The following is a 27,377-nucleotide window of genomic DNA, read 5'->3' on the forward strand; positions in this document are numbered from 1 at the left end:
GTCATAAATTAAATCCAAACATAAAAAAAGGTCCCCTCACATTGCACACGGACTCCTACACTCTGACTGGACTAATATACTGACATAAATTTACTTTCATCATAAAAACTTTAATTGCCCTCAACACATCATCTTTTACAGCATAATCCTCATTATTCGTCACACTGCATCTCTATTATTCTATTCTAAGCTTTATTTATGTCACTGTTTGCCACATCTGACTGTCTCCCTTTACTCTCAGTCTCCTCAATATAACTGTTTCATAACAAACACTTGCTCTAAACACTCTCTGCCTTGTCTAAACCTACACTGTTCTTCCGCTATGAGTTATTTTGTCCTCTTGTCTTACTTCAAATCAAAATACTACCATACTCCTTCCCGATATACTATTTATCGGTGTTTCCTAATAGATGTCACAGTCAGGGCTACCACCTTTACCATTACACAAAGCAACATTTCTTTTTAAATTCATATCAACTCCTTGCGTCTCTCCATACCTCATCTTCACTTCAACAATCATTCCAAGTTTACTCTAACTCTTTCCATTCTCGTTTCATTTAGCTTTGCTTCTCCCCTATCCTCCACATTCAACACAAAGCACCCACTTCAACCCAGGACTGCTTCCTCATCTGAGAGCCTCTCATCATTTGCAACTTTGATCGAGTCATGTGCTCATTATCATTTTTCTCTGTATGTTGTTTCCCATAGAATAATTTCTCGATGAAGCATTATATTTGCTGTATTCTACGTCTATTTTCTTTACTTCCCTCCTTTTTCCCTTTCTTGAATGATTTATTCATCATCTTGTGTAATAGTTTACGGTCTCTTCTGTCATCCAAAAGCACTTAAAAACATCCTGCTTTTTCCTCCACTACACTTCTCATTTCCACATCAATCCAACTGCTGCTTTCATTCCCTCTTTCTACTCTCCAACATAAATAAACAAGCTCATCAAGTTGACTCGACGACCAGATCTTTTGGGATCTTCATGATTTACTCTTTGTACTTAACTATTTTTGCTAATATCCTATTTTTCATTGATGTTGTTCTTCGGTTTTCACTTCTCTTTTATAAAACTCACTTTTCCTGAGTTAAGTTTACAGCCAAGTTTTCACATCCTCTCCAGTAAAACGTAAACCTATTCTAACCTTTAATCAACCTACCTGTTTTCAGAAACACCTTCACTCGTGCTTCTTGTCACTAACACGTTTATCAACCCATTACATAACACTTTTACCCACTATTTTCCATCTTCCATGTACAGTAAATCCATGAATACACTTCTTTGGTAATATGGGAAAACATGTATTTCCAACAGTCAACCATATTCCTTACATATTTTCAGAAGACTCTCCATTCTCATATGTCGTCTCTTTCTCTGCCACCTACTGTACCTTTGCTTCAAATCACCAAGCACAACCACTCCCCCACGTTCCACAAGCGCAGAAGGGAACAATTCACGCTAAAAGAACACTCGATCACCCCCATGCTGCTTCATCACTAGACCAATTCTGAGTGTAACGGTTGTTGATTTTTGTTTCAAACGAACTGAAAAATTTAATCAACTTCGCATCTTTTTTTTAAATTTTTGCATTCCGAGGGTGTAAATTGAACCTGCAAAAAGTAGTAAGCGTAAGTTTCTTTTTTTCTGGCTCTCACTTCGTTAATGAAGGGTAACAGAGCAGGGCAAAGTTACTCGAACGACCTCTCATCAAAATGAGTTTGCGAATTTGCTTCTGCAGATGAAAAGGAGATGCATCCGGGGTCAGTTCTTATACCTTTGCGATACATTTAGCTAAATGGTTCTCTAATTAGAACTGGGGTCGGCGGGGGTCGGGGCGGGCGGTGGAAGGAGAGAGAGAAAGAGAGAGAGAGAGAGAGAGACAGACAGACAGTGAGTGAGATGCATTCACTGTTGTTACTTTTTGAGTTGCAGGAACAGAACTGAAAATCCCTGGGGATCGTCACATTTGAGCTATGGCGCCAAACTTGAGTTTGAATTACTTATGGATGCTCATCTAGCTTCAGGAGTTCATGAGGCTTCAGTCTTTAGGGAGTCTGGGCATCAGTCTCGTTACCAGATGAATAACATTCATGAATTCCCTTACAAAGATTTCATCATTGATGGTGAAACAAAATCATCGTCATGTCTTCTTCTTTGGCTCATTGTGATCCACGGTTGTTATATGATTTAGTATGGTATAGTCTTAAATATCATATATGACCGATATGAACATAACTAACTGAAATAACTTTTAGCTACAGAGAAGACATGAGAGCATAAAAAGTTTCATTAGTAATGCTCATCACATCTCTATATCAGAATGACCAATATATTGTATATATACACATAAACACAAATTTATATATATATATATATATATATATATATATATATATATATATATATATATATATATATATATATATATATATATGTGTGTGTGTGTGTGTGTGTGTATATTGTTATGGGACCACGCCCATCAAACATACACAAGTCTCTTAAAAAACAAATAAAGTCACAAACGACCAAGTCCACAATAGGTGGAATGGCCACAACAGAGTGTACAGAGATGGAATCAAGGAGGATAAAGAAAAACTGAAAATAAAACCTTAATATTTAATACAAACTTTTTAGAAAGAAATGACCACTGAGCCTCTTACAAAATACATTAAATAAACACAAAAATCAACCACACACTGAAAACATCGAATAACAAACACACTTACACCAAATTAAGATAGACTATACAATTACACTTTAAAGAGAGGGCTCTGAAAGTAATAGAATGTCGAAAAGTCAGAATAACCTAACTTATTACATACTAAACATTTATCAAAAAATAACCTGCTTCCCTTAAGTGAGCTCTAAACGGTGGTAGTGGCCACCACAGCCTTCAAATCATGGGTCGAGGAGAATAATCTATATTCCAAAGACCTTACCAAACGTAAGAGAGGTCCCCTTGGCAAAAATCACTGGGCCAAGGGTGTAGACTGATGAGTAAATCACTAACGTCGCAAGACGATCAATGGACACGGCCGTCCGACAGGTAACCACACCTTACCAGTTGGCAGAGAGGTCCCCTTGGCTAAATCACTGAACCAAGGGCGCAGACTGAAGAATGAATCAATCTCCCAAAGGAGGACAGCAGCAGCAACTGAAGAGAGGCAGGTATCGTAATCCAGAGTTAATAAGTCAAGCCCTCACAATGTTAAAGGTCCAGAAACGACTGCTCAGACCAGGCGAGACAGCGCCAAATACAGCTCCAGCCAACACCGCACGTGAAAATAAAACAAGCTCGTTGTAATTAAAACTATACAACAAGTCAGAAAAGTCGAGGAGGAGGAAACAGGGTCATTACGTTCCAAAAAAAAAAAAAAAAAATTAATTGCCAAAGTGACTTATTCAAAACAAAATAATTTACGTTAAATTTAACACATACTGACACCTCCTCACCCAACAAAAAAAAAAAATCTTCACAAGAAAATTTTTCTACAAAGTATTGAACTTAACTCAAAATTTAAAGAAATATATTAAAATGCTAATATCAAAAGCAAACATAGCAATTCAATCTATATGAAATAAAAAAGGGACAATAAGAAAAATTAAAGTCCAATGACAAAACTCAAAAAGTGATTGAAAATACTATATCACATCGCCGGCAAAAATAGATTAGAGATAGTGGCAAAAAATTTTGTACCACTTTTAATACAGTCAATAGATATCAAATCTTAACCTTAATACTAAGACTTAAAACTAATACAAGTAAATAATTTATAGTGACCACGCCAAAAATAACATCAGTATCAACATATGAAGAAATATGGTAATATCCCCATGAACTCACAAGTGGAGCGGTGGGCACAGGTTAGCAGAGCACCAATGTTAACAAGACTAACCTATTATTAGACTAAACCTAGATAACCGACAACCAAAAATATAAATCGACCACAATGGGGCTAGTGTTACCTCAACCAAGGTCACCACTCATACACCAGCCTGTAGCGCCTAAAAAACGGCCGTGCTGTGCTACAGACCCGTGAGCCCGTGACCTGGCTAAATTATTCTGAAAACGCAAATATCAGTTAAACAAAAATAAGGACCAAAACCTTAATAGATTAACCTTAACTTAGTCTAGGTCACCACTCATACACCAGCCTGTAGTGCCTAAAAAACGGCTGTGTTGTGCTACAGACCCGTGAGCCCGTGACCTATCTAAGCTATGTAAAGAAGGAATTAATGTGGACCATTGGCATAAACAAAGAACAGGGACATAACAGTATATGATTAATGATTTACTACACACTCAAATTGTGGCCCTTCACAACACTTTCCAATAATGCCTCTTTTCACTCCAGAGAGCGTCCTTACTCAACACTACTTGTTTTTGCGACTCATTGAGTTCCAAAGAGCGTCTTTTCACTACACTTTACTCAGTTTTAGTGCATCTACACTTCAGAGAGCGTCCTCACACTAAACGGGTTTGGGCCTTAAATACACACATCATTAATGGACATATGCAAGACAATGGTAGCACCTTAAAATTAACCTGGACATACACAAGACAATGGTAACACCTTAAAATTAACCTCCACCAACAACACATACTAAAGTAAACAGAAATCAAAAGTACCCTTAACCACTCTTAATCAAAGACGACACCGAAGAAAAACCTGCAAATCACGACATTTAACATCTTAATCTTAAATACTTAATCCTAAATTATTTCATAAACAAAACAAACACCTGACAGAACATTATTACAACACACCTGGAAACAACACACCTGGAAACCTTGTACATTCAATAAATTTATAGGATTAATCAAATCAATTAATATAAATATACAAAACAACTTTACAAATAATAATTAACGAAGAACAAAAAGGTTTTTTCTCAAGTCAACCTATCGATCAGTCACGCGCATCAGCGACAGCATTACTTTTGCCTGGAATGTGTGAAAAGCTAAAATTCCATTCCTGGAGCAGGAGGCTCCAGCGCATCAACCGTTGATTTTTATTCCTAAACCTGTTCAAGAAAATTAACGGATTATGATCCGTTAATATTTTAATCGGAGTCCCTGTAGAGGATAAATACACCTGAAAATGATTAACAGTTAAAATTAATCCCAAAGTCTCTTTCTCTACAGTCGAGTATTTCCGTTGTGCCGGGGATAACTTTTTGGAAAAATAGGCAACAGGATGAGATACTCCATGAGCATCTTCCTGCAACAAAACTGCTCCAACCCCAACATCACTCGCATCAGTAGCAAGCAAAAAAGGAACGTCAAAATCAGGGGCTTTCAATATAGGGAAATTCATTAGGACCTGCTTTAATTTTTCAAAGGCATTTTGGGCATCATTAGTCCATACAAAAGTCACATTCTTACATAATAAATTACTCAGGGGCTCAGCGATATCAGAAAAATTCTTAACAAATCTACGATAATACCCTACTAAACCAAGGAATTTTCTGACATCCCTGCAACACTTCGGTATTTCAATATGCCTAATAGAGTCTACGTTTGCCTGTTTTGGGGCCACTTTCCCAAATCCTACTTCGTGACCCAAATACACAACCTTTGCTTTGGCAAACTCACTCTTTTTGAGGTTTATAACCAAACCAGCTTTCCTAAGTACCTGAAATAAGGCCTTAATACGTTTGAGATGGGTGTCCCAGTCATCACTATAAATCACAATATCATCAATATAAACAACACACCCCTCTAAACCTTGGACCAAAGTATTCATTAACCTTTGAAAGATTGCAGCAGCATTCTTCATCCCAAAAGGCATTACTTTACATTGGTAGAGTCCTCGCTGCGTTACAAACGCTGACAAATCCCGTGCCCGTTTGGACAGCGGAACTTGCCAATACCCTTTTAACAAATCAAATTTAGTTATATATTTTGAATTCCCTATCCTGTCAATACAGTCCTCTATCCTGGGTAAAGGATAACTATCAGGCTTTGTGACCTCGTTGACTTTGCGGTAATCAAAACAAAACCTGAATTGACCATCCTGTTTCTTTACCAAAACAACAGGTGAAGACCACGGACTGTTGCTGGGTTCGATCAGCCCGTGTCGTAACATATAATCAACCTCTTTATCCACAACATCATTTTTAAATGGATTTAACCTGTAAGGGGATTGTTTTACCGGAGTTGCGTTACCCACATCCACATCATGTTCAAGGACAGTGGTCTGTCCTGGAACATCCGAAAAAAATCCTTATAACTAAAAACTAACTTTTTCAAAGATCCCTGCTCTACTAAATTCAAATGTGAAACCATTTCTGAAAACTTTTCTAAAGAATGTTCATTATCACTAGGCCATTCGGCACCATCAAAACAATCATCATCAAAATTACTCACGTCTGGAAAAGAAAAAGAATTAATACCATTACACTTTGTAGTATCACCAACTAATGCCACGGGAATAACTTTGTCACGACCTTTATAAGCTTTTAACATATTTATGTGACACAGCTGGTAGGGTCTCCTCCTTTCAGGAGTTTCAACTAAATAATTAACATCACTTAATTTCTTTAAAATTTTCCACGGTCCTGAAAATGAAGCTTTTAAAGGGTTTCCTGGAATGGGAAGCAATACCAAAACATTATCACCCACTACAGAATTACGCTCCTTAGTCTTTCTGTCAAAAAGTATTTCATTTTCTTTTGGCTACACAATAAATTTTCACCAGCAAACTTCCAAGCCTTCGTTAATTTATCACCCAAATTACTAACATAATCTAATAAATTTATATCAGGGCGTCCTCCCAAGATTCACGAACCACATCCAATGGACCACGCACACAATGACCAAAAATAAGGCTGAAAGGTGAAAATCCTAAAGACTGACTCGGCACTGACCGAAATGCAAATAATAAATAAGGTAGTTCCTTATCCCATTCGGAACCATTAACCAAACAATATTTTTTTATCATAGACTTCATGGTTTGATGAAATCGTTCCAAAACACCTGACTTTCAGGATGGTACGGAGAAGAAGTCACATGTTTAATTCTTAATTCAGCCATCTTCTCCTAAATAATTTACTCAGAAAATTAGACCCACAATCGGACTGAATTACTTTGGGCATTCCGAACCTGGTGAAAAATTCAATTAATACTTCAACAATTTTAACAGTTTTTACATTTCGTAGTGGTATTGCCTCAGGATATCGAGACATCCTATCCATAATTGTTAAAATATACTGATTGCCACTACGAGTTTTCGGCAGAGGACCAACCACGTCAATAATTACCTCTCTGAAAGGTTCAGAATCAACAGGAATAGGATGTAATGGTGCCTTTGGAATTGGTTGATTAGGCTTCCCGACCTTTGACATGTATCACAACTATTTACAAATTTTTAACATCATCTTTCATCTTAGGCCAAAAATAACTTTCACACAATTTACGAGTGGTTTTAAAAACACCAAAATGACCAGCCAAACCATTTTCATGAGCCAATGTCATTAACTCCTTTCGATAAACAAAAGGAACCATAATCTGTTTAACAATTTCACAACCTGTGTTAATGGCATCAAAAGGTCTACTTATTCTATACAAAATATTATTAATTATCTTAAATCGAGGGACAGTCAAATCAGTAATTTCGCCAGACTCAACTGGCAGGTCTTTAAAATCTGCTTTCTGAGCTGTAATAAGTTCCTTAGTAGTCCAATTAAGTTTATTATCCAACACACCACTATCTACAACTAAGCTATCACTACGATCTAAACTACTCAAATCAACATCAACTACCGACTCGGCCGAGTCAACACTACTAGCCTTCGATCGAGTGACTACAGATATTTCATTACTGGAATTTAATACAATAGGGAAAGTTTTATTTATTAGGGCGACATCATTCCCTAAAACCATATCCACATCTTTAATAGGAAATTTATCAATAATGGCCAGTTTTAAATAACCTGAAAAAGACGGGCATGATAAATAAAAACTCTCAACCGGGTAAGACCTGACCGTATCTGGAAAACCACTTAACAAAACATATTCCTTATTTGAACATTCTAAATCAATAGGTAAAGATTCTCTGAGAATTAAAGACTGAGCAGCCCCAGTGTCACGCAAAATTTTAACCTTTCTTTGCTCAGTCGAATTCCCAGAGTGAACAAAACCATTAGACAAAAATTTCTGAAAAGGAGCCAGTGACTTATTGCCTAGTCATTGATTATTAGAGTTCTCAGCCACTGACTCGTTCTCATTCCTTCGAATGGCCATTACCGGTCGTCTTTCAGTCCTTTGTAACCTTTTAAATGCATAACACCTGCTCTTGACGTGTCCCTTCTTATGACAGAAGTAACAAGTCATAGTTCTCAACTTCTCCGGGTTATCTGTGGTCTGCCTATTATAGCTGTTAACAGGAGTAGTACGAGAACCATAATTGTCATTAGGCCTGTTATACCTGTTCTGGTTACTACTCCTGTTAACTCTCACCCAACCAGATTTCTCATTTCTGGGTACTTCCCCTATCACATTTTTATGAGAGAGGAGGTACTCATCACTTGCAATAGCCACCTCCTGCAAAGTTTCTAATTTTAACTCTTCGAGGTGTACCTTCACCTCATTAGGCACAGACCTTTTAAACTCTTCAACCAAAATCAATTCTTTTAATTTCTCAAAGTCCGTCACCTCCTTAGACTTTAATCAGTCGCCAGCAAACTGCTCTTTAGCCCTGGCGAACTCTACAAAAGTCTGCCCTCTTTCCTTCTGTAAATTACGAAAGCGTTGTCGGTAAGCTTCCGGTACCAACTCGTAAGCCTTCAAAACTATGGCCTTCACAGAATCATAATCTGAGGACAGATCTTTGTCCAAGGTAACGTAAACTTTCTGGGCCTTACCTAACAATTTACTCTGAATAAGAGTGGTCCAATACTCTTTTGGCCACTCCAACCTTGAGGCTATTCTCTCAAAAGAAACAAAAAACTCTGCCACGTTGACTTCCTGAAAATTTGGGACTAACTTTAGAGCTTCAGTTAGATTAATACAAGGCATTGCAGACACATTATGTTGGGAAGAAGAAGAACCTCTATTACTCAATGCTTGCATAGCAAGTTCGTGCTGTCTCTTTCTCTCTCTCTCTCCTCAGCCTTCAACCTTTGGAGATCTATTTCCATTCTTTTCAACTGAATCTGACTATCTAAAATTTCTACAGACACCGCTTCCTCCACCTGCCTAGTCTCTGGTTTACCTTCTGCCTTCAACACCTTAACCTTTTCATAAACATTAAGAAGCAACAAGCCCTTCCTAACAGACCCAGGATTTTCAATTTCAACAAATTCTGCTACACACTCTAAATCAGGCTTATTCAAGTCTGCCAACCTGTCCTGCCACCCCTCTCCACTCAAGAGCTCCGGGATATTCAAATCATCCATAGTAAATTAATTACATACAAGTAAATATATAAATGTATCTCACAAAATATACCCAAAAACAAACCAATACACTGTACACCAATAACCACACATATATCCTACCACGGTCAAAAAAAAAATTATAAACACCGATCAACACAAAAATATAGGAGAGAAGGTATTACTATGCTGCAAACACCCAAGAAACCACTCTATACACTCAAGTGACCACAGGATCCGATAAATCCTGGCAAAAGGTCGCCAAATGTTATGGGCCCACGCCCATCAAACATACACAAGTCTCTTAAAAAACAAATAAAGTCACAAACGACCAAGTCCACAATAGGTGGAATGGCTGCAACAGAGTGTACAGATATGGAATCAAGGAGGATAAAGAAAAACTGAAAATAAAACCTTAATATTTAATACAAACTTTTTAGAAAGAAATGACCACTGAGCCTCTTACAAAATACATTAAATAAACACAAAAATCAACCACACACTGAAAACATCGAATAACAAACACACTTACACCAAATTAAGATAGACTATACAATTACACTTTAAAGAGAGGGCCCTGAAAGTAATAGAATGTCGAAAAGTCAGAATAACCTAACTTATTACATACTAAACATTTATCAAAAAATAAACTGCTTCCCTTAAGTGAGCTCTAAACGGTGGTAGTGGACACCACAGCCTTCAAATTATGGGTCGAGGAGAATAATCTATATTCCAAAGACCTTACCAAACGTAAGAGAGGTCCCCTTGGCAAAAATCACTGGGCCAAGGGTGTAGACTGATGAGTAAATCACTTTAACGTCGCAAGACGATCAATGGACACGGCCGTCTGACAGGTAATCACACCTTACCAGTTGGCAGAGAGGTCCCCTTGGCTAAATCACTGAACCAAGGGTGCAGACTGAAGAATGAATCAATCTTCCAAAGGAGAACAGCAGCAGCAACTGAAGAGAGGCAGGTATCGTAATCCAGAGTTAATAAGTTAAGCCCTCACAATGTTAAAGGTCCAGAAACGACTGCTCAGACCAGGTGAGACAGCGTCGAATACAGCTCCAGCCAACACCACACGTGAAAATAAAACAAGCTCATTGTAATTAAAACTATACAACAAGTCAGAAAAGTTGGGGAGGAGGAAACAGGGAAACTACATTCCAAAAAAAAATAAAATTAACTGCCAAAGTGACTTATTCAAAACAAAATAATTTACGTTAAATTTAACACATACTGAAAATATATATATATATATATATATATATATATATATATATATATATATATATATATATATATATATATATTTCAGAAAATATGGCTGCTACAATTTTAAAGGACACATATATGCATTTCATAGCTTCAATGCTTTAAGATGTGATGAAAGAATTTATGGAGTCAGATGGAAGTAGGTCGAGAGACTCGAGGTAAAATCTTTGTGTTCAACAAATAGTTTGATTCCTCAGCAATATTGCCGGTCAGGTGATCTTCCGAAGTGTTATGTATATTCGTGAGTACGTGCGTTAATTTGATCTAGATTACGCCAAAATCTGCCCTAAAAGTGAGTTTGATCGTTCATTAACGTGATAGAACTGCAGTTGTCTAGACGTAGCTTTGGAGAGGATCCAGGCTTAAATAGGCAGATAAGGTAGAGTTTGAAATCTCTGTTTTTATGGGAGAAAATTGAACTTGTGATTTTTACCATGATTTTCTAATCATTATGAACTTTTGAACTGGTGTGGGAGATTTAATATGAATATTCATACCTCTTTTATATTATTATTTTGTCATGTTACGTTTGCCATATCTTGGCTATGCATTTTACACTTTCCATTATTGTGTTTTGCATTTCATATATTTTTGGGAGTTTTCTATCATGTTTGATTCTTCCGACAGATGTCTGTGGACAGATGTCGGTGGACAGTGTGGACTGTTTCGAATAACATGTGGTAGACTGTTTTTTGACATGACTAATTATTGATTTGGGGAGTATGTGTGAGTTTGGATATTTTCAGGCTATTAGCCATAGTGAGACTTCTTTAATCAGAAGTGTTTTGCAGTTTAGAGTTTAGTTATCTAACTCGATATTTCATTTATTATGCATTTTAATCTTTGCTTTGTTTTATTCGTTTCTTGTTGGGTTATTTGAATAATAAACCTATTTTTGTAGAAACTATTGCGTTTCTTTAAATAGTCCATTTAATTGATTTGGTGAGAATGAGCGAAATTCGGTGGGTGAACTTCGAAAACGATGAGAGAGAGAGAGAGAGGCGATACACAGAGAGAGAGAGAGAGAGAGAGAGAGAGAGAGAGAGAGAGAGAGAGAGAGAGAAAGAAAGAGGAGAAAAATAGATGTAAGTGTTGCCGTGAGCGAACGTTCATACGCCTCCGTTTCATGATTAAAGATCGTTGGAGCACGTTACGTACACCTTCAAAAAGGTGTTAATTCTGTCCTCGTTACAGAATTAAATGGTGGCAGCGGTGTCGGAAGAAATGGGCGGCAGCCGTGTCTGAATTTAATGGTGGCAGCCGTGTCTGAATGAAATGGCGGCAGCGGGTGTCTTTTGATTTTAAATGGTGGCAGCATGATTTTAATGTCTTTAATGATGGCTAAAGAGGGAGATTGCTAATAGACTAATTGGTAACGTTGATGCCCAAGGCATAGGCGACTTCACCTAAGAGCTAAGGCGACGGGTCAGTGTTGAATGACTGAGTAGGTCGTGATTACGTGTGAAATGCGGGGAACCTTTCCTCTTTTTTCCGTTTCTATTCGAGTACTGGGAGTGGGGAGTTGTGAAATAGATCTGGTTGATCTCTAGAGCAATTTTGGGGTTAACAAAATACCCAAATAAGTGTGAATAGTGGCGATTGTGAGTTAATTACGCAAAGTGATGATTCAACTAGAAACGCGCTGGGTGTCTTTTTGCTTCGCCGTCGAGTAGGTGACGTCACAGGCTGCACACAGCTCTGTTGAGAGATAGGTACTTCGTTTTCTGTTTCAAAATTGGTAAGTACCCCATTCTCGTAAGTTGCGCAGAACGCCGTTTTCTATTCTTCTTTAGAGGGGTAACTTGTGCCTTTCTCTAGTGTTCTTTTTGGTTTCTCTTTTTATGTTGTTACGCTCAGGGCGTGTGATTACTCACAAAATGCCGGACGATGCAGCAAGCACATCCCAATCAATTGTGGTGCATAAAGTGACGAACATTAGCGCGGGAATTACAAATTTTAAAGGGCTAGTTGACGGAAAGCTAACCCAAAATATAGAAACTTTCATTGAGTCAGTGAACAATTATCTGAATTCCAAGAAAATTACGAATGGCGCTGAAGCTTTAACAGAGGCTAAATCATTTCTGGATTTAGATAAAGGAGATATTGGGAAACGAGCACGCAGTTTCGGGTTCAGAAGGTGTAAAACTTGGAATGAACTGCAGAAATTTCTACGAGCTACTTATGGCGGAGTTCAACGGGAATGCGCAGTTCGGAATTTGCGAGAGTTTCTCAAAATAAAGAAGGGCAATGATTCACTAGTCACATACAGTGCGAATTTATTTGATGCAGTAGTTGAGTTAAAGAAATCTATAATAGGCTCTCCATGGGTAACTGGAAATAATATCTCCTTAGATAATTTTGAAAGATTGTTACACTTTGCTTGCCTTTTAACGTCGGTCCCAGATGTAATTGTAGATAGTTTTGATAAGAGAATTGATCAGGATACAGACGAATCCTTTTGTTTGCACAGATTAACAAAAATCTAGCAAAATGCCCGACACTGGACAGTACTTTTGTACAGGGAGGTGCAAAGATGTCAGCTGCGGTTTCCAAACCACAGAATAATGATAGTCGCTCGCATTCGGGAAATGATGCAACAGCGAAGACATGTGCACGAGTAGAATCGAAGAAAATTCCAGAGAGATCAGTCACAACGATACGTTGTTTTAATTGTGATAAAATAGGCCATAGTAAATCAAATTGCAGAGTGAGATATTGTTCAGTTTGCAAATCTTCAGATCATGGATGGAGATTTTGCCCAGCCACAAAGAGTAGAGATTATTCAGGGAAGTCCCGGGAGTTTTTTCTAGATATGACAGGAGAATTCCACATGATGCAAGTTCTAGATACACAAAGGAACAGCAGAATTTTCACAAGATAAGTTCGAAAACGGACACAGGATAATGACTAATCAGGTCGTAGAGTCACTAGAACCTAGGCCGATTGTACGTGGATTCTCTAATGGCAATGAAATTTTTATTTTCATTGATTCTGGTAGCTCAGTTAACTTAGTAAATGCTGACCTTTTTCACTCGAGGTTTCCAGAGTGCAAATTAGTCCCTTCTAGTGAGACAGTGTGTGATGTACAAGCGAGGAAACTGAATATTTTAGGTTCGTCATTTCTTACGCTTTGTATCGGTGGAAAGACAATAGTAGAATCATTTTTGGTCATAGAAGGATTAGCCTTAGGTGAAATGGTTTTGCTAGGACACCCTTCTTGTATGCGACATAACATCAACATTCTTACGGGAGTTCAGGGGATTACAATAGGTGAGTCGGGTTGTTTTGTTCCATATATACACAGGAAAAAACTTGTGAGAAACTTAAGACACAGTCGGAGACATGTGTAACACATTCATTAGAGAGTGAAGATATTCCGCAAAGATCTTTCAAAGGATTTTTGTTGGAAGATGTTGAATTGCAACCGCGAGTTCCTACATTAGTTAAAGTGTCGCTGAAAGAGAAAAAGTTTCCTTCTCAAGTGTGCGTTGTTGAGGGAACCGAGAAATTCAAAGACGTCGTGAGTACCGTGTCAGTGAATGAAATTTCAGTCGCAGGCGTGACTTCAGTAGAATTAGTTAGCTATCAAGACTCAGTGAAAAAATATCACAAGGGTACTTATGTAATTGATTTTGAAGAGTTTAATGAAGAGCATAAATTAGTGAGTTTTTGTGGAGACGGGAATATGTTTCCTAACGAGGAGCAACAGTTCCGAAGTCAGGTTCTACATGAACACTTGGCTAAAGTTGATTATCCTGAGTATTCAGATAAAGTAGAGAAAATGTTGAAAGAATATCTAGATATCATTGCTTTGAAGGGAGATAAATTAGGAGTTACAGATGTTTTAGAACATTCAATCCGCCTAGAAAAGGGTACAAATCCCATATATATTCCAGCATATCGAATTCCTTTTAAGATCAGGAAGAAGTAGAAAAAGAAGTTCAGAAGTGGGAGTCGGAAGGCATTATCAGACCGTCCAATTCTCCGTTTAATTTTCCTTTGCTTGCAGTTCCTAAGAAAGACGGTAGTATCAGAGTTTGTGTAGATTTTCGTAAATTGAATGAAAAACATGCCCAGATAGATATCCTGTAGCTTGTTTGCCTGATTTGTTTGTTGAGATCGGTGGCAAGAATATATATTCATCTATAGATCTTATGCAAGGGTTTTACAAGTTCCCTTTGTGAGAGTAGCCGTAAATATACAGCATTTTCGGTACCAAAGGGACATTACGAGTTTAATAGGATGCCTTTTGGATTACAAGGGTCCCCAATAACATTTACTAGACTGGTTAACACAGTACTTCATGGCTTGTTAGGAAAGTCGGTGTTTGTGTACATGGATGACATTCTCATATGCACAGATACAATTGAAGAACATCTAAAGGTGTTAAAAGAAGTCCTTAAGCGATTACGGTTCGCTGGGTTAAAGGTCAAATTGGCCAAATGTGAGTTTCTGAAGAGAAAAATTGTCTATTTAGGACATGTTATCTCTAAAGAGGAAGTTAGAGTGAATGATGAGAAAGTTAAAGCCATTGTGAATTTTCCAGTTCCCAAAACCAGGAAACAGATTCGTTCGTTCCTAGGTATGTCGGGTTTCTTTCGCCGTTTTGTGCGGAATTTTTCTACAATAGCGTCTCCATTGACAGATTTGTTACGAGAAGACGTTAAGTTTGTTTGGGGTGATAGTCAACAATTAGCTTTTGAGAAGCTTAAGAACGCTTTGGTGAACCCACCAGTTTTGAAGTTTCCAGATTTTAGTCAACCGTTCACCTTAGTGACTGACGCGAGTCAGGAAGGTATAGGTGCGTGTTTGATGCAGAAATTTGAGGGGAAATTACACCCAATTGCTTTTATAGCAGAAAGTTCAAAACGCGTGGTAGTAACGAAAGGCTGATGTCAGTTAGGACAAGGAGGCTTTCGCAGTCGTCTCTAGCCTTGTTCATTTTAAGATGTTGTTGTTGGGAAATAAAGTTGAGATTTTTACAGATCATCAACCGTTGTTAGAGCTTTTAATAAGCCAAATTTGTCGCCCAAGAGAGCACGTTGGTTCCTAACATTGAGAGATTTTGATGCAAACCTCAAATACATTGAAGGTAAGCATAATGTAGTTGCAGATGCATTGAGCAGATATTTTCCGGTCGAGGATGAGGAAATACACACCGAATCCTGTGTGGGAGAAGAGAGTAAATATTTGGTGTCTAATGTCTCTGATATTAGTAGTTCTGAGATATCGCATGTAGAGGACATACACGTTCCTACAGTGCATACTTCGGGGAGAAATAGTGAGTCGGCAGTCTCGGGAGAGATTGTTATTCGTGATAGTGAGAGTAACGCAGTGTGTTATATTACGGGTGAAAATGTCACTTGGGACATAGGCTTGCTGGAACAAAAGCAAGATGAAGATAAATTGTTGTCAGATGCTAAGGCATTTCTTAAGGGAGTTTCACCGAAGAAAGGGTATAAGTTGCCTTTTTCTGGTCTAGAGTTGGAGAATAATTTATTGGTGAGAAAAGTTAAGTATAACTTGCGAAGTACTCGAAGCATGGGTGAGATTACACAAATCATCGTGCCAGAGAGTCTAGTACCACAAGTTCTAGACATTGTACATTGTAAATTTGGTTCTCCTCATTTGGGTGTAGACAAGACGTATGAAAACGTCAGGTCAAAGTTCTTTTGGAAAAATATGTTTTCCGCAGTAGAAGCCTTTGTGAAGAAGTGCGCTATTTGCAATGCGAATAAGCCAGCGACGACAGTGTCGTGTCGTTTGGGTTCATATCCCATACCACATAGGCCGTTTCAGAGAGTGCATATGGATATTCTGGGTAACTTCTCAGAGTCCGCTTATGGTTATAGACATTTATTAGTAGTTGTTGATGAGTTGACTCGCTTTGTCGAGATTTTCCCACTGAAATACAAATCAGCTGAGGAAGTTGCTATAGCGTTCTTTAAGGGGATAATTTGTCGATATGGTGTTCCAGAATGTCTGATCACAGACAATGGTAGGGAGTTTATTAATAAGACTTTAGACGGTCTTGCTAATTTGTTGGGGATAAAGAAAGTATCTATAATCCCGTATAGACCTGAAGCGAATGGGTTGTGTGAGAGGGCGAATCGGAAAGTAATCGAAGCTTTGCGCATGACGGTGGGAGGTTCCGATACACATTGGGACAGATCTTTGGATGAAGTGCGATATAGTATCAATACTATGATGAATGACACAATTAAGATATCTCCAGCAGAAGCTTTGTATGGATACAAGTTGAAAGGACCTTTTGATTTGTTACCAGAGCGAGTTCAGGGTGATGTTACGGTCACTTCATTGATAAATACAGCGAGAGAAAGATTTGCACGTATCAGTAAAGAACTTGAACTTAGTTCGCGTGCAATGGTAGAGAAAAGTAACGCGAAATCGAGGGGAGTAGCTTTTTCGATGGGTGATAGAGTGTTTGTTAAAGTGAATGTTCGGAATGATCTGAATTATAAATTAAGTCCGAAGTTCCACGGACCTTTTGAGATTGTAGAGATCAAAAGAGGGAATAGATTTGTAGTTAAAGATGTAAACACTGGAGTGACGAAATTGACCCATATTTCGAAGTTAAAGAAAGTTGGGATGTAATGGAACGTTTGTATATAGTTAGAGGGATAGATGGGTTAATATTTATATATATATGATATTTTTTTTTTTTTTTTTGTCTCTTGTTCATTTTGGATGTTGAAGTTCTTAATCATTTGTTTTCGGATGATTTTAGGAATTGAGACATGGGCTAGTTTCATACGAGATTTGACTCGTGTGTTAGTGTGTTGTTGTGTTATGATGTATTTTATCATCTGACGCAATATGGGTGTTGTTTAGATTGTTTTTTTTTTGGGGAGGTACTTGGTATATCGGACCGAACAAGTCTGATTTTTTTTTTTTTCGGGTTGGGAGATCGTGTTTGAGTGTTTGGATAGAATTTTTTTTTTTATGGGTGAGTTCCGTAGAGTTGTTGTGCTTAATAGTGAGTTGACCGTGATTATTCTGAGATACAAACTTGGAATTAGTTCACATTGTGAGTGTTTGATTTTTGCATTAGTAGTTTTGTTTGTTTCAGTAACATGAAACCTTTTTGTTATTAGACCTTTTTCGAGTGTTTTTGGGAGACTCAGTAGTGACATGGGATAGAGTAGAGACCATGTTCATTTTGGGAGATCAGTATCAAGGTTCGGGAGTTGATTATAAGACGAGTTGTGCTTTAGTTAGAGAGAAGTGTGTGTGTGACAGTAGTGTTTTCCAGTTGCGAGTTGTGTCTGTGGGTGGTTGTGAATTGTCATTAGTTCATGGACAGACTCCGACAGAATGTGACTTTAGACAGTTCCTGCGAGATTACCACATTGAGTCCACCAGTACTCTTCCTGCTGTGTTTTTGCAAGGAGTATGCAGTTACAATGATGTGCCAGAGCAACAAGTCGACGACATTCGTTCATCGAGGGTCCGGGCAGTTCGATTCATCCTGCAGAATCCTGTCTACGGAATTTCTCGTACTTAGCCGTGCTGTATTCAACAGTTCTGAGAAGATAATTATGCGTCATACGCATAACGAGCATTTGGTAGTGGAGGTACCTACAACCAAGGTGCCAATGACGGTTCCACCGTTGGAAGACATTGACGATTCCGTGATGTTCCAGTATCAGGAATATATTATGCCGACAATTTTAATTGTCTTAATAGCTATTTTACTGATAATTCTTGTTGTGGGGGTAGTAAAGCTTATTCGTGTTTGTAAGATTACATGTAAAGGCTCTAAGAACTCAACCCCAGTGACTTTGGAAGTGCGTCATGAGAGCAGTCCTTAAAGCTGCAGTGCAGTAGACATTGCTAATTGAGCATAGCTCTATTTTTTGTTATGTTTTATACATATGCTTTTGTTTTAGTTTGCCGTTAAGGAGAGCGAGACGCTCTCTTATGTGGTGTGAGCTCTATTTCAGAAAATATGGCTGCTACAATTTTAAAGGACACATATATGCATTTCATAGCTTCAATGCTTTAAGATGTGATGAAAGAATTTATGGAGTCAGATGGAAGTAGGTCGAGAGACTCGAGGTAAAATCTTTGTGTTCAACAAATAGTTTGATTCCTCAGCAATATTGCCGGTCAGGTGATCTTCCGAAGTGTTATGTATATTCGTGAGTACGTGCGTTAATTTGATCTAGATTACGCCAAAATCTGCCCTAAAAGTGAGTTTGATCGTTCATTAACGTGATAGAACTGCAGTTGTCTAGACGTAGCTTTGGAGAGGATCCAGGCTTAAATAGGCAGATAAGGTAGAGTTTGAAATCTCTGTTTTTATGGGAGAAAATTGAACTTGTGATTTTTACCATGATTTTCTAATCATTATGAACTTTTGAACTGGTGTGGGAGATTTAATATGAATATTCATACCTCTTTTATATTATTATTTTGTCATGTTACGTTTGCCATATCTTGGCTATGCATTTTACACTTTCCATTATTGTGTTTTGCATTTCATATATTTTTGGGAGTTTTCTATCATGTTTGATTCTTCCGACAGATGTCTGTGGACAGATGTCGGTGGACAGTGTGGACTGTTTCGAATAACATGTGGTAGACTGGTTTTGACATGACTAATTATTGATTTGGGGAGTATGTGTGAGTTTGGATATTTTCAGGCTATTAGCCATAGTGAGACTTCTTTAATCAGAAGTGTTTTGCAGTTTAGAGTTTAGTTATCTAACTCGATATTTCATTTATTATGCATTTTAATCTTTGCTTTGTTTTATTCGTTTCTTGTTGGGTTATTTGAATAATAAACCTATTTTTGTAGAAACTATTGCGTTTCTTTAAATAGTCCATTTAATTGATTTGGTGAGAATGAGCGAAATTCGGGTGGGTGAACTTCGGAAAACGATGAGAGAGAGAGAGAGAGGCGATACACAGAGAGAGAGAGAGAGAGAGAGAGAGAGAGAGAGAGAGAGAGAGAAGAGAAAGAGGAGAAAATAGATGTAAGTGTTGCCGTGAGCGAACGTTCATACGCCTCCGTTTCATGATTAAAGATCGTTGGAGCACGTTACGTACACCTTCAAAAGGGTGTTAATTCTGTCCTCGTTACATATATATATGCTAGATGACCAACCCGGCGCTGCCCGGAAGAACTATGAAGAACTCAGAAAAATTTTCCTTCACTCCCTTTGAATAGTTTTGTCATGTAAAGTATGCGTACACCGTTGAAAATACTTTTCTTTCCTTTGATTAATTATTCTGTCTTGAATTCATTACTTTAAATGAACATAATATATAACATATCTCCTGGCACTTATCTGATTAAAATGGTGACTTGGTGTTTAATCCCAATCATAAAGGGAATTTGTAAATGAGAGAGAGAGAGAGAGAGAGAGAGAGAGAGAGAGAGAGAGAGAGAGAGAGAGAGAGAGAGAGAGAGAGATTGCCAGCATGAACTTACTTGCAATAGCTAAAAACCTCATAGATAAATTCTGCTCCAGATTGTTTGAGAGAGAGAGAGAGAGAGAGAGAGAGAGAGAGAGAGAGAGAGAGAGAGAGAGAGAGAGAGGACGTTTGGTAGACGTATTATGGGGAAGGCGTGCATGGTGGTGGTGTTGCCTAACTACACGATACACGATAATTAATTTCAGACCTCACTGAAACCGACTTTATAAGGGATACGTCACCGTAATATTACGAAGCAGTCGCTATAGTGAATTCCGAAGGTAAAAACGCAGAAGAAACGAACGAATTAATGAGGAAATTGGTATTTGAACGAATAAAAAAAAAGGAAATATAGTACATTTTGACGTCGGTCATAACCAGCTACTCAAGATACAGTGTCCGTTGGCTATATAATTATTAAATTATTATCACAATTGTAATTTTAGACACTGTAGAAAGATCGAGGCTACCGCCTACCCCAACGCCAAATCAAAGTCCTTCAAAAGAAGGCATCGTGCTTACCCCATATAAAAATGGGAAAAGCACGTTAAAACGAAGAAGAAGTAAAAAGAGCTGCAACTGTTTTCAGTTTCTGTAAATGTCAATGAACACGTTCCAGTTCCCTTTGACGTTTCTGAGGGAAAGTGTACGCCAAAGTCTGAATGGTCTAATATAAAAATTGTCGATATGTGGTGATTTTTGAGTTGTTTAAGTACTTAGATATGATGATGGTAATACGTCAAGGTACTTAAGAATTTGTATTTTATTGGCAAAGTATAAAAGATGAGCATTGAAAAAATGTGGTATTTTCGTCGCGAGTAATTTTTTAATGACGGGTTGCTTTTATTACAGAAGTATTTACTAAGTAGTCTGCTAATACTCATGCACTGATAGTGATGGATTTGTTTCATCTCGTTGGTGAATTATTTATTGATCTCCAAAGTTGTGCCAATAGCCACGAAGTTTATTTTTGTGGATTAAGTGGTTAGATGTGATTATGGTAATGCCACAGAGTACTTAAGAATTTGTATTTTATTGGCAAGGTATGATTAAGATACGTTTGGCTTAAAATGAACACTGAAAAAAAAGGTGGCAATTTCGTCGCCAGTAATTTTCTAATGAGGGAGCATGTCTATCACAGAAGCTTTTGGTCTGTTACTTTTTTTCCGTGGTGAGTATTGTAAGCCACATTTAAACCAATATAGGTTTCAGTGTTGATTTTATTGAGGTAATAAACAATCATATTGATAATTCTCATAAATTATGATAAAAGTTTACGTAAATTCTGGTAAAAAATGATGTTATAGGGCGCGCCGGAAAAAAAAAAAAGTGGAGTGTCAGGTGAAAAATGAGAATAAACCCCGAAAACTGAAGGAAAAGGTGAGGTAACAACGAAAATTTCATTTGTTTTGTCTGTGTTTGTATATCTGTCATGGGGTAGGGGTTTGATTTGGAGTTATAAACCTTTCTGGAGTGACATAGAGGCCGTGTGCAAAATTTTGTCTGGGTCTGTCAAGCGGTTTGGAGCTCTATAGAATCCAAACTGATAATACAAACATTCACTTCTATATACTGTAGATACTAGGTGACCAACCTGATGCTACCTGGGAAAACTCTGAATGACAGTATATGGTTAGGGGAGGGGGAAGGTGAGGGAGGAGGGGAGGATGAGAGAGAGGGTAGGGAGAAGGGAGAGAGGAGGGGAGGGGAAGGGGAGGGGAAGGGGAATGGGTAGGGAGGGAATGGTAGGACGAAGGGAAAGGGGGAGGGGAAGGAAAAAGAAGGGAAGAGGGAAGGGAATCAAGAGGGGATGGGGGAGGGGAGGGTGAGGGGAAGATAGAGGGGGAGGGAAGGGGAAGAGGAAATTAGTTCCTCTGTCAGAAGAGAATAAAAAGCATCTCCACTGAACAAAGACAATAAATAAAAATATTGCATTTTTACAGTTCACACTCAGGTGTGTCTGTGTGTTTGTGTGTGTGTGTGTTTGGGAGGGGAGAAGTCTGTCTCTCATGCAACAACACTGAAGTGAAGTGGTGTTGCCAAAACACCCCATAAACCTCATTTAAACCAAATTTATAATGATATACGCCATCTTGGCGCTATGAAGTAGTTGCTATAATGAATTCCGAAGGTAAAAACGAAGAAGAAACGATCGAATTAATGAGAAAATTTGCATTTGAACTAATAAAGAAAAAGGATATACTGTCATCATATATCCTGCACATCGTGTTGAGCTAGCAGCTACTACGCATGCACGAATGAGGAAGCCATCTGGCAAGTGTATGTGCTTAGGGAGAAAATCTTTGGACCTACTGGTTTGGATTCATTGCTTTATAGCTATGAAATATGTTTTGTAACGGAGCCAAAAATATTTAATTAGCAATACAACCAATCAGTGAGCTATATGTTTAACACTTATATTAATAATTATCGTAAATTATGATCAAAATTCAAATAAATTCTGATAAAAAATTTATGTTATAGGGGATTTGGATTTATTGTTGTAGGCTAACCTTACGTCTGACAGCGTATGGAATAAAAAGTGGGGCGTCAGGAGAAAAATGAGAATTAACCAAGTAACACTGAAGGAAAAGGTGACGTAAAAACGAAAATTTCATTTGTTTTGTCTGTGTTTGTATGTCTGTCACGGGTTAGGGGTTTGATTTAGAGTTAAAAACCTTTCTGGAGTGACATAGAGGCCGTGTGCAAAATTTTGTCTGGGTCTGTCAAGCGGTTCGGATTTCTGTAGAAGCCAAAATAATGTACAAATATTCACTTATAAACACACACACACACACACTCACACACACACACACACACACACATATATATATATATATATATATATATATATATATATATATATATATATATATATATATATATATATATATATCTCTTGGATCATGAAAAATAAAAATAACATAGTTTCTTCAAATAATGTTCAATATACGTTGCGTCTCAGAATCTATAAAACAATGTTGCATTATAAGGATATTGAAAGAGACATAAATTGAATATATACATCTCAACTTAGCGTGTATAGAAACACACATGTTTGTGTGTGTGTGTGTGTGTGTGTGTGTGTGTGTGTGTGTGTGAGAGAGAGAGAGAGAGAGAGAGAGAGAGAGAGAGAGAGAGAGAGAGAGAGAAAGTTCATGTCCATGCATACAAGATAACGCTGAAAAATTCTTTTTCACAATTTATTGGGAACCTGATGATGAAAGCAGTAACCCAAGACTCTACAAAAGAATTTCACTTCTGATTTGCGAGAATTATTGAATGACGTCGTTATATAAATTCCTTTGTTATTCTCAGATTCTGAGAATTGCTCATGCACAAATAAATGCTTGTTTTCCTTAATGTTATATCTTTATTTCATCTCGAATGTCCTATTTTGTTTTGACAACTCATTGAAATATAAGAATAAATTTAAAACGAAATGTTTGGTATTGTATAACGAAAAAAAATAATAATAAATGCTTGTGTAATGAGTCCAAATGGAATCTCAAATTCATGATATGCAGTCGGTTGATTTTAAAAATGAATGGAGATTCACACTTTCATGCTAATATATATTTATTATAGTGTCCACCTGTCAACATTTTGCTTTAGCTTTCACATAAAGTTACTATCCAGTTAACGTCGAACTACATCTAAAAAAAAAAAAAAAAAAAAAGAATCCTACCCATCCCGTTTCGTTCTTCCTAATTAACCAACTTTACAATAAGGTATTTTGACTCTTGTCAAATTTCCTTCTTTAATCCATTTTTAACATTTTGACAGCTACAAGGTCCCGCTTCGGACCTAGTGTACTTTTGTACCAAAGATGGCTTTTCCATGCCTTGATACTCAAATGTAAAGTCCACATTGGATGCCATGGTTGTTTAATTTCCACTGCGAATGCCTTTGAATCCTAGCCGAAATCTGCTAATGTCAAAGACAATAATAAAATTTAAGCAATTCTGTCATATCTATATTACCATATACAAATATAACCTTGAAACTTGATTTATCAATTTGTAAAAACACATACATACATATATATATATATATATATATATATATATATATATATATATATATATATATATATATATATATATATATATATATATATATATATATATATATATATATATATATATAGATAGATAGATAGATAGATAGATAGATAGATAAATAGATAATCAGGACCAAAATAAACTCTAAGGATAAATGAAGAGAACTTACGTGAGGAGATAATTTGTTTGAATGTTAGGTGCAGTTGAAGTGGTCGAGTTTTCCATTGGAAGACTATGAAGGGTTACTTAGGAGGAATGAAGCCTGGAATATTCCCTGAAGAAAAAGATGAATGGAAGATGAAGCACAGAGCGAGAGATTGCATCAATGAACGTTTCAGTCAAACACATTACGATGACCTAAGACTATGCGAGATTAGGATAAAAATCAGAAAGTATTATAAAATAGTGAAAGGAAGAGGGTCAGATAAACGAAGCAACGAACAGTCAAATGTCGGGATGCGGAAAGGAAGAACTGAAAGAATGAAGAGGTGGATTTGGGAAGAAAGGGAGTAATGAAAACAGAACAACATAGCTGGAATGGCAAGGGAACAGAGGAAGGTAGAAGTGAGAGACGGAGGGAAGGCAGACCTAAAAAAGAATAAGGGAGCAGAAGAGAGACATGGGATAAAACGTAGAGAAATGAAATCATGAAAGTATGAATGAAGGAACAAGGCGAGTGAACTAGTGAAGATTTTTTTTTTAAAATAAATGACTCAAATAAACAATTTCAAGAATGATGAAGGAAAAACAATAATGCAAGGAGGAATAACTTACTAAATAACACCTGAATAATTTAACGAAAATATTAGTCTGTGAAATGATAGAAAAAAGAGAGATGTGTTACAAATTAGAGTGATGTGAGTGAATACGGATTAAAAATGACTTACAGAGAGAAAGAGCAAAAAAAAAAAAAATTATCAGATGGATTATAATTGATGATGTGTTCTACTCAGGAGGGATTAAGAATTACCTCGTTGAGGCCAACCTTTTTTCAATAATGATATGGCGGTACATATAGTTTGCCAAAGAACTCTCTCTCTCTCTCTCTCTCTCTCTCTCTCTCTCTCTCTCTCTCTCTCTATATATATATATATATATATATATATATATATATATATATATATATATACATATATAGACATATATATATATATATATATATATATATATATATATATATATATACATATATAGACATATATATATACATATATATACATATATATATACATATATATATATATATATATATATATATATATACATATACATATATATACATATATATATACATATATATATATATATATATATATATATATATATATATATATATATATATATATATATATATATATATATATATATATATATATATATATATATATATATATACATATACATATAAATATATATATATATATATATATATATATATATATATATATATATATATATATATATATATATATATATATATATATATATATATATATATATATCTCACAGGCTGCAACCCAGAGAGAGAGAGAGAGAGAGAGAGAGAGAGAGAATGGGTTTTTATTTTAATTAACCAATTATTTATTGAAACACTCAAAGTTTATCACCCTATTTGTGGAATGTCAAGGCTTTTCGTTAAATGGACATTACATAGGATTCCTGTTCTGTAAACTTCCAGTTCCAGATGAGTTTCTTGTTGTGTAAGTTTCCAGTTCCACATAAGTTACTTGTTCTGTGAGTTTCCTCTGTTCCATTGGATGCCTGTTCTGTAAGTCTCCTGTTTCAATGATTGCCTGTTCCATAATTTGCCTGTTCTTTAACTACTTGTTCGATAGGATGCCTGTTCTGGAGGTTTCCAGTTCTTCATAGTTTGCCTGTTCTGAAAGCTTCCTGTTTCATAATTGCCTGTATTGTGAGTTTCCTGTATCACTGGATGCATTTTCTGTAACTTTATTACTGTTCTATAATTTTCAAGATCCTTATGTTACTCTTTCCATACTTTGCCCAGCACTTCTAAAAAATCGTCCATTCTTTCCACGAAACTAGGCTCTTTCACGTAATGCTTAGCCATCTTAAGATACATGGGAGAGAGAGAGAGAGAGAGAGAGAGAGAGAGAGAGAGAGAGAGAGAGAGAGAGAGAGAGAGAGAGAGAGAATGCAGGGTTAATCTTAGTTGCTTTTCAGGAAAAGAGAGAGATGTACTTCACCTCGGGCACTTTGAGAAAGAAGGTTGATTGTGTCCTCTCACTGCAGGTGAGGCTGGGAGCTGCTGCAGTGGTGCCCGCTGTGATACCCTTATATGCAGTTGCATTTCTGGTTCCTTTCTTTTCATTGCCACTGCAGCTGAATGGACTGAGATCGACCTCCTGCGAAAGTGATCGATGGGCTTAATCACCAAGAAAAGAGACTATCGTTACCAGCTACTTTCTGGCAAAACTGCCAGCTTGTAATTTGTACATCGCCTCAGGCTGACTGGGAAGAAAGATTAAGTGAATCCACTTACTACTGATGGGGCGGGAAAGGGGTGAAATCATAGTAAGAGGCACAGTGGTGACCTTAGTAATATCATGCCTACATAGTGCCTCTCCTTTTGTGCCATTAGTAGCTGAATGGACTACTGCCTCAGTGGTTGACGGTTTGAATTCCAAGGCAAGTAGATTAAAGTTAAATGTTTTAAGCGGATACTGTGTACTTTATATATATATATATATATATATATATATATATATATATATATATATATATATATATATATATATATATATATATATATATATATATATATATATTATGATGTGTGTATGTACTGAAGATGGTAACTATATTTTTTTCTTTTAAATATTTATTTCCCCCCCAAGAAAAGACTTTACATTGGTCGTTTACAAATATTTACATTTATGGTGAAGGATAATTTACAGTAATTTTGAAATATTCACAAATCTGTTACGTATTTATCCATGAAATATTGTTTAAGGCAATCTCCTAACTGAAAATTTAAAGTTAATCTGGGTCTCTGCATCCTTTCCTGAATCACAGACCTCAAGTTTGGGTCATTCAATAGTTTCCCATTCTCATAACCTTGCCACAGTCCAATAATAAGGTCACTTATTAATATTACTGCAGTGTTTCTGTATTTTCTAGAAATGGGCTCAAAATCAAACTTTATCAGCTTTAGCAAAAAAGCGCAATTAGTCTTACAATCTTGCAATAGT

Source organism: Macrobrachium rosenbergii, chromosome 56 (genome assembly GCF_040412425.1).
Source record: "Macrobrachium rosenbergii isolate ZJJX-2024 chromosome 56, ASM4041242v1, whole genome shotgun sequence".
In the NCBI taxonomy this organism is placed as follows: Eukaryota; Metazoa; Arthropoda; class Malacostraca; order Decapoda; family Palaemonidae; genus Macrobrachium; species Macrobrachium rosenbergii.